The 9,043-nt window shown below is 35.7% G+C and overlaps 1 protein-coding gene across 3 annotated transcripts in view; it reads left to right on the plus strand.

Annotated features, from left to right (window-relative positions):
- LOC106876226 (rho-associated protein kinase 2) overlaps nt 1-9,043 on the plus strand; it is a 204,609-nt gene that overhangs the window by 90,174 nt on the left and 105,392 nt on the right. The window lies entirely within an intron of this gene.

The raw sequence follows: 9,043 nt of genomic DNA on the forward strand, positions 1-9,043 counted from the left end.
CCCACTCTGTTCTTTTTATTCTGGCTATTCTGCTTTTGAAACACCCTCCTTTTTGACTGCTAATTAAGTCATTTAGGTAACAAACATTCTCTCTCAACTTCCAAGCATTTAAAAGAATGTTATGTAGTGGCTGCTTTTACTAATAACCACTTACACACCCATATCCAAATTTTCCTTCTCTCTTAGCTTTCTTGGGATCCCACTTCACCTATCATATATCTATAGTTTATATTAGGTAACCCTTTGGAACTTCTAACTATTTTCCACAGGCCAAGTTTTGTTATTTTCTAGATAGCAGTAGACTATTGTTGTCTTTCCTGCTAACTTAAACTTCGGCTTTTGCTTGGTTTTCTTTTTTCTTTTCTTTTTTCCTTTCTCCTGATGTTAACAATCTCCATGTTTCAAATCTGTTAGTCTCCATGTTAATCATCTTTTCACTTTGGCTGCTATTTTCTTCTTGACATTTTATTTGTCCTTGTTATTCTCACCTCTCCATCTTTCTCTGCTTGTTTACTCTCTCTCTCATCTGTTTATACATGTCTGCTGAAGAGTCCTGCTTGAAACATTAAGCTTCTTTTCTTCACGGCAAAATAATTTATTTTATTTGCAAACTTTTTGTGTTCTTCAGATGTTGACTTCATGTTCATTTTCCCCAGGGCCAATGAAATAAGGCAGTAAACTGGCAGAATCATAAATATGTCAACCAAAATGCTTAGCAGAATTTCTTCTGACTCTTTACATTTTGAGTTCACATTATGCTTGGGCCAACTTTGCTTTTCATCCCTTCAGGGTCAATTAAAGTGAGTACCAGTTGAGCACTGGGTTCAGTGTAAGTGACTTCCCCCTCCCCTCAAAATTGCTGGCTTTGTGCCAAAATTAGAAAGAAAAATATCAATAAAATAAGTACCAGTAATATACTGGAAGTAAAATCCACTCTGCTGTAGATTTCTAGTCCTCTGCTAATATGAGAAGTCATTTATTATTAGCTGCTCTGTTGTGTCACTGAAGACTGATTCTTTGGTTCCATATGTGTTACATTCTTGGCAAGAATGTCTGCTAATTTCCACAGGGCATTCTTTTTACTGCAGTCTAGCCTCTAGAGAAAAACATTTTTTTTTTTTTTTTTTTTTTTTTTTTTTTTTTTTTGCGTACTGAAATATGAAGGCGCTGCAAGTGAGAGGCATTAACATATTGCTGGATTCTTGGTTTCTAATTTCTGATATTTTCGTCATGCAAGTAGGAGTTGTGGTGTGTTTTTGGGCAATAAATATCCTTTATTCTTCTTATCTGAACTTTTATGGCTAATTTAAACATCTGTTCTGAAACCAATGTTTGATGAGGACATGATTGCTGTTGAATGCTTTAGAATGAAATATGAGAAGTACCAGTTGTAGCAGTGGGGGGGGGGGTAGCCTTCTGTTAATATAATGTCACTGGCAGAAGCTATAATTGACCTTGAGGAGGATTTAACAGAGATAGGAATGGAAATAGTTTATAGTATAGATTTTTGGATTTTTTCCAATTTTTTTTTTTTTTTTCCTTAGCAGAAATGATGTAAATAACATTACAGACCATTTCTGTGATCTGCATCAGGTACAGAATGGTTAAAGTGTTCTGTGGCTGTAGTCAAAGTAATTTTAGATGGAAGTTAATGCTTAATCACGTACACAATATTATTATAAAATAAGAGTGGGAAATTTCCATTTTATTTCTTTCCAGATTGGATTAAGTAGAAAGCAATAATAGACCAGCTACCTACTGATATGTTTATTCTGTTATTTATTAAGGTAGAAGTTAATTAGCTGTTTATCACCTCTTTAGCCATCGTTTTCTATGTTAGAGTAAGATACAGGCAACAACTTAATTCAAAGAACTAGTTTTCAGTCTCATCACAGTGTTTATGATTATACAGTTGAAGCATTTATAGTCTTGCAGAAGCTTTTGGAATAAAATAATGTTTATATTGTGTATTTGGCAGGATGGTTTGGAAATAGTCTCAAATTCAAAACCTCAAGATGTTTGAGTTCAAATTTTGTTAGCATGAACTGAAGGTTTTTTTTTTTTTTTTAAATTTTTAGTTTTGTTTTTCTGATTGGCAATGAATTGGCCCCACAAAAAAAAAAAAAAAAAAAAAAAAAAAAAATTACCTGCCTCCTCCATTTAACATACTTTCCATTAAAGTTGTTTCTAGTGTAGGCTGATTACTTTTTTTTTTTAATGTCCATTGCAGACCTAAAGAAAACGGGGGTTCAGTTCTTAGTTCCTTGATATGTGTGGGTTCATTTTGTTTGGGTTTATATCTAAAAAAAATAAATCTGTTTTTAATTTCATTAATTTAGATTGTCCACCGTAGATAAACACACATTATAATATGCTTTACATAATAAGAATTGGATGTTATGTTAAAAGTTGGTTCCAAATCTGGAAGAACAGTATCAAATGTAGTTGTAGTTGGTTTTGCTCTGAAATGCCTATATACTTTTTTTTTGTATGTAAAAGTGGGTTGGATTACTCTATAAATTTATGTTTGCATGACTTGTTGAAGAAGTTAATAGTCAGTTAAGTTTACTATTGATTTGCAGATAGCAAATTAAACTTGTGACTGTACTGGAGTGTAAGAGCTGATGGAAGTGAATAGTATAACTTTACCTTAGTTGTTATCTACATCTTGATTTATGACTTTTAAATAGGTAGAACCAAATTTGTAGTCTGTAGTTGGTGACTGATGAATTTAATACAGTGGGTGTTGGAAGTAAAAAGTATGTAGGTTATGAGAGATTAAATATATACTTTTAGAAATGTGCCATATATATTAAAGTCCATGGGAGGATGGAGAGGAAAGAGTAGAGTTGTATGTGGATGATGATGATGATCATGATGGGCGGAGTCTGATATGAGAGCTATTATTGGATTAGCTAAAAGAAAACTCTGTCTTGCGTTTAAGCTTGAGAATTATCTTGAAAGGCAAGATTGATTATCAGTTAAATATAAAAAGCTAATTCTTTTCCTAAATTATGGGGGAATCTATAGTTCTTGTGCTTATATCTGATTTTAATGTCTGGATTTCTTGGCATTAGGTGGGAGTAACTATGACTGTGAGGTTCAGAAGTTTGCTTTTACGCTCATGGTTCTGGATTTGATCTCACTTTGCTGTACCTTGAGCAGGTATTTTCTTTCTTAGCATTGATATTTCCAGTACCTTCCGAGTAAAATTTGATAGATAGAAACTCTTTGGAAACCCTTTGGCACAGGAATAATTAGAGTTACAGACTATATAATTTTAGAAACTATATAAATTCTTGGAGGGCTCTTTAGAAGTAGTTGGTAGCTCCTCTTAGTGACTTAAGTAATGGAGGTGTTGTTCCAAAACCTTGATAGCCAAAGTAAGGATGGGGTGGAAGGGTGATGTTATGTCTGCTGGCAACAAAGAGATTCTTTCTCCGAGTGAAAAGGCAGATTGTATTATCCTTATCTTTAATCTATGATTTTGTTTGAAAAATTTTCAGAATTTAAAAGGAAAAAAATTCCTGAGGATGTATTTGTTGTTACTACAATTGTAGCTAGTATATATTCTAACTTCTTAAATGGAAGGTATATTAAACTATGAGTACACAGTTATGTATGTGTGATTAAGAAGCTTGCTCCCCAACTATATGGTTTTGGGTTCTGTCTCATTGTGCAGTACCTAGGGCTAGTATCTTCTACTGTAGCTCTAAGCTGACCAAAACTTTGTGAGTGGATTTGGTAGATGGAAACTGAAAGAAGTCTCATATATATATATATATATATAACTAAGGGCTCAAAAAGATATAATGTCTATATGCTGAAAGAAGGCACTGAATACATCCTACGACTTTGAATATTTGCTCCACAATTAAATACACAGGTTGTAAGCTGGAAAGTAGGCTGGCTAAAAATTCATAAAACAATTTAGTTATAAATTTTTAGCCAGCCTACTTTCCTCGCTTACGACCTGTGTATTTAATTGTGGAGTGAATATTTAAGTGGTAGGATGTATTCAGCACGTTCTTTCAGCATATAGATATAATAGCTTTTTGTGCCCTTAAGTATAATTGTCCCCTGTACAGTTATATATCTCTATAAATGTTTTTTACCTAAAAGGTTTTTATATGCTGGCCATTGATAAAATTCATTAATTTTAATGATTTTATCCTCTAATTATCTATATACATATGTGTGTGTGTGTGTGTGTGTGTGTGTGTACCCTTGTCTTGAAATTGTGTGTTGATTGCAAATGAGCATCATTGTCATACAAGCAAGGTATTTTGCATTCAGTCTTCCATGGAAAACATGTCTGGCCATGGGGAAATATGACCTTGCTTGGAAATGTTTAAAGGTTGGCAACAGGAAGGGCATATGGCAGAATTAACAAGAGTAAGTAAAATTGAGAGCTGTGAGATATAGAATAGAAATAATAAAAAGAATTGTTTCTACTGTATGCACAAGGCCTGAAATTTAGGGATTACATTGATCCTAGTACTCAACTGCTATTTATTTCATCGACCCTGGAAGGATGAAAGGCAGTGTTGACCTCAGAGCATAAATGACTAGAAGCAATGCCGTTGAACATTTTGTCTGATGTACTAACGATTCTGCCAATTCATCAGCTTAGATAAAAATAATGATTGAAATCCAAGAAAGCATTAAACTTTAATGTCTAGCACTCTTTGGAAGTAGCAAATAGCGATATTTTTAAATTTTAATTTCTATATCCAAACAAGAGTTTGAAGGAATTTGTTGTTTATCTATCTGGCATGTTTGTGTTTAGTAACCTAATATTAGGTTAATTTGTATATTCTAAGTAATAGGTTTCAGTAGAAAAAATAACACTGAAGATAAGCTAACAAATGTTTCCTCGTTCATGATAGAAAAATATTATGATTTAATTTGATAATGTTGTAACATTCTGTGGCTAACTAGAGTTTTAGTTTATATGAAATCTCTAATTTTTGTTTATATTTTCTGCTGTAACTGGAAGAGACAGTAATTGCTTCTGGCCATTCTTGGTTGTTGATTAGTCCCAGTTAGCACTGATTCAGTAAATAATTATTGATGAATGATGTCCCAGCTGTGGCCATTTTGTCTTGTTTTGGTAATAATATAAGTAAGACTACTTATGTTCTCTCATTCTGTTTTTTTCCTTTTTTTTTGCAATATATAGATGCACCCAACCACATGGTTCTGGGTTCAGTCCCACTGCATGGTACCTTGGGAAAGTGTCTCCTACTTTGACTTCAGGCCACCAAAGCTTTATGAGTGGATTTGTTAGATAGAAACTGATAGAAGCCTGTTATATACATATCATCCTCCTCCTCATTATTTATAATGTCTGCCTTCCATGCTGGCATGGGTTGGAGGGTTTGACAAGTGCCAGCCACTTAGAAGACTACACCAGGCTACTGTGTCTGTTTTGGCATGGTTTTTATGGCTGGATGCCCTTCCTAACATCAGCCATATATATGTGTGTGTGCATGTGCACGCAAGTGTTTGTCCCCCCAATTCCACTTGACAACTAGTGTGTGTTTACGTCCCTGCAACTTAGCAGTTCAGCAAAAGAGACTGATAGAATAAGTACTAGGCTTACAAAGAATAAGTCCTGAGGTAGGTTTAGTGACTATAATGTGGCTCTCTTGTTCGCCATTTAAATTTTTGCAAAGGTGGAGGAAGAACAAAGATGTGAGTTACGTACATTTTAAATTAGTGCCAGACACAGAAGCTGCACTTAGTCTGTTGTTGTTTAGCCTCAAGTCAACCCTGGCAGGACAAACCTGTCATCAAAGAATTTCTAGCAGTAACCATCTCATTTTCAGTTATAGTGTATCATTTTTAAAAATCTTTTACTTATTTTAGTTTTTTGACTCTGGCCATGCTGGAGCACCACCTTGAAGGGTTTTAGTCAAATACTGACTGACTCTAGTGCTTATTCTTTTGCTGGACTGCTAAGTTACAGGGCACAAGTATACCAACACCAGTTGTCATGTGGTGTTGGGTTTGTTTGACATACACACACACACACACACATTTATATAAATGCACACATATACACAATGGGCTTCCACCTACCTAATTCACCCACAAGGCATTAGTTGGCTCAGGACTATAGTCGAAGGCACTTGCCCGAGATTCCATAGTGAGACTGAATCTGAAATCACATAGTTGCAAAGTGAGTTTCTTGACTACACAAGCCATCCCTGTGACTTGTAAACTATATTAATGTGACCTTCCTCTTTTGTTTTTTTTTTAAATAGTCTGTCGAAGGGGTTAGGTGGGAAGTTTTAGTTGTCATGAGCATTATTCCTCAGATCTTGTTGGCTGACTTGCAGATCTCTCTTTACTGACACTTTCCGATTTCTGCCTTGCGTTTCCCCACTATTTTTGTTGCTGCTTTAAAACTCATCTCATCTGTCTTTACTTTACAAGTACCCTTGTCTAGACCTCATGATGGTTGTAAATGAGTATTAGTATCATACAGGCAAGGTTGCTCATTTCATCACTTTAGTGGAAAACGTGTCTGGCTATGGGAAAGTATTACCTAACCTGGAAACAGGTGATGGTTGGTAACCAGAAAGGCAGCCATCCAGAGAAAATCTGCCTCAACAAATTCCGTCTGACTCATGCAAGCATGGACAAGGGGATGTTAAATGATGATAATAATCTACTTGCTCTTCTTATCTTTGGAAAGTTTCTGCACACTGTATATCTACATCCTCTATCCTGAAAGTTTTGTAGAAATTTGGAGTAAAATCTAACTTCTGAGTTTGCCCTTCCTTGTGTGCATGCATGCAAAACCTAGCAATGATGGGAAGTTTTTGTTTAATAAAAATATATTTCCCTTGTTGTAGAGGTCTTACTCAGCTGAGAGATAAAAGAAGACAGGAAACTGATAATCTTTCATCATAAGGTGATCTTTTCAATAGCTAACCAGAAGGAATGATAAAGAAATTCAAGCAAGTTAGTAGGATAGTGAGTCACAATATAATAGAAACAGCATGATAGTGGAAACAGGTACTGCAGTGTTAGCTAGATAATAAACTATCCTCTTATAGCATGCATTTGATAGGGGTTGGGTGTCAGATATTCAAAAGTAAATAAGTTTTTAATGCTCCATGTAATAAATATGTTAAAACTAACTTTACCTAATTAGAAATAGAATTTGTGATGAAGGAAAAATATTTGTTAATGACTAATATTTTCATTTTTGATCGTATATGATTTGGTAAGTGGAAACTGAAAGAAGCCCATTATGTGTGTTAGGGGGGAGAGAGAGAAAGAGAGAATATGTTATTTGTGACTCCTTATCTTGACATCATGTAATAGTTGTAAATGAGTGTTACTGTTATACAAGCAGTGTCATTCATTCCAATATCCTGCAGAAACATATCTGGCCATGGAAAAGCAATAGGAAGGGCATCTGGAATCCAGCTGTAGAAAACCTGCCTCAGTAAACTCTGTCTGATTCATGCCAGCATGGAAAAGTGGACATTAATTGATGTTGATGAGTGACAACTCTGGACATACTTTGGGCTTATTCTGACTTCAATGCTCCATGCATTAAGTGTGCTTACCTAATTAGAAATAAAATATGTGGCGAGAGAAAAATGGTATTAGTTAGTCATCATCATCATCATCATTTAATGTCCATCTTCCATGCATGCATGGGTAGGACTGTTGACAGGAGCTTGCCAGGTAGAAAACCTATCCAAGCCTACTGTGTCTGTTTTAGCAGGGATTTTACGACTGGATGCCCTTTCTAACACCAACCACTCTGCAGAGTGGACTCAGTACTTTTTACATGGCACTAACACAGGTGAAGTTAGTTTTGGCAAGATTTTTACAGCTGGCTGCCATTCCAGACACCAATCACATTACAGTGTGGACTGGATGCTTTTAACGTGGCACCAGCAGCAGGGTAACCAAGTAACTCACAAAACAAGGAATTATGAGAAGAGCAGGGCATTTGTTAGAGGATGAATGTTTGAGTGGCAGAGACACAGAAGCAGGTGTCTTGCCACAACAGAGGGGTCATTAGAGGAGGTGATCCAGTATCAAATGATGAAAGGTTAGATGGTAACAGAGAAATAGAGACAGAAATAGATGTCTTGCTATAGAGGAGGTACATGGTTACCCAGTGAAGGAGAGAGAGAGAGGGAGGGAGAGTGAGGGAGAGAGAGAGAGAGATAGAGAGAGAGAGAGAGAGAGAGAGAAAGAAAGAAAGAAAGAAAGAGAGAGAGAGAGAGAGAGAGAGAGAGAGAGAGAGAGAGAGAGAGATACAGAAAGTGGCCTGAAACAAATATTATTTTCATTTTCCATCATATGAGGAACAATGCTTGACGTGTTGTGTTCTGACCTCCACAAGAAAAAACGTGTCCTTCATCAAACAAAAAGCAACACTGGTATTCTAATTATTAAGATGGTAATGTTAATCATGACAGTCTAGTTGTAAAGTTTATTTTGTAGACTTGGGACTATCATTTTTAGTCAAAGGATTTTAGAGTAAAGCAATTCTATTTGAAGTGAAATTTGTGGTTAGATCTTCTCACCCACATGGCATACATCAACTTTCTATTATTAGTTGACCTGGTGAGGGTGCCTTTACATGGTCATTCGATTTGCTAGAAATAGCAACCAAATTTCTCTAGTGCTGTCTTACAGAAATGACACTAGATAATATAGTCATACATAAAATAAACCTTAAAAAAAACCCCAAAAGCAAGACAAATAGGATGGTCATGGCTGGAACGCCTGTTTCAATCAGACATGACAATAGCGGTGGTGGGCGATAGATAGAATATCATTGTACAAAAGGTTACTCCCATTCAAGAGAAGGTGATCCATTTGAACTATTTATATGGAAAGATGAATTGCTGTCATTTGATAGTTTGCATTCATGTGACAGTTAGCAGTGACATGACATAAATGATGTCGAATCATTGTACTGATCAGGTCATTCATAGCCCAGTTATTGTCCCACCTCTAACCGCCCCCCCCCCCGAATATCTAACTAACCACACCCTTTTAGTCA

Source organism: Octopus bimaculoides, chromosome 8 (assembly GCF_001194135.2).
Source record: "Octopus bimaculoides isolate UCB-OBI-ISO-001 chromosome 8, ASM119413v2, whole genome shotgun sequence".
NCBI classification, from domain to species: domain Eukaryota; kingdom Metazoa; phylum Mollusca; class Cephalopoda; order Octopoda; family Octopodidae; genus Octopus; species Octopus bimaculoides.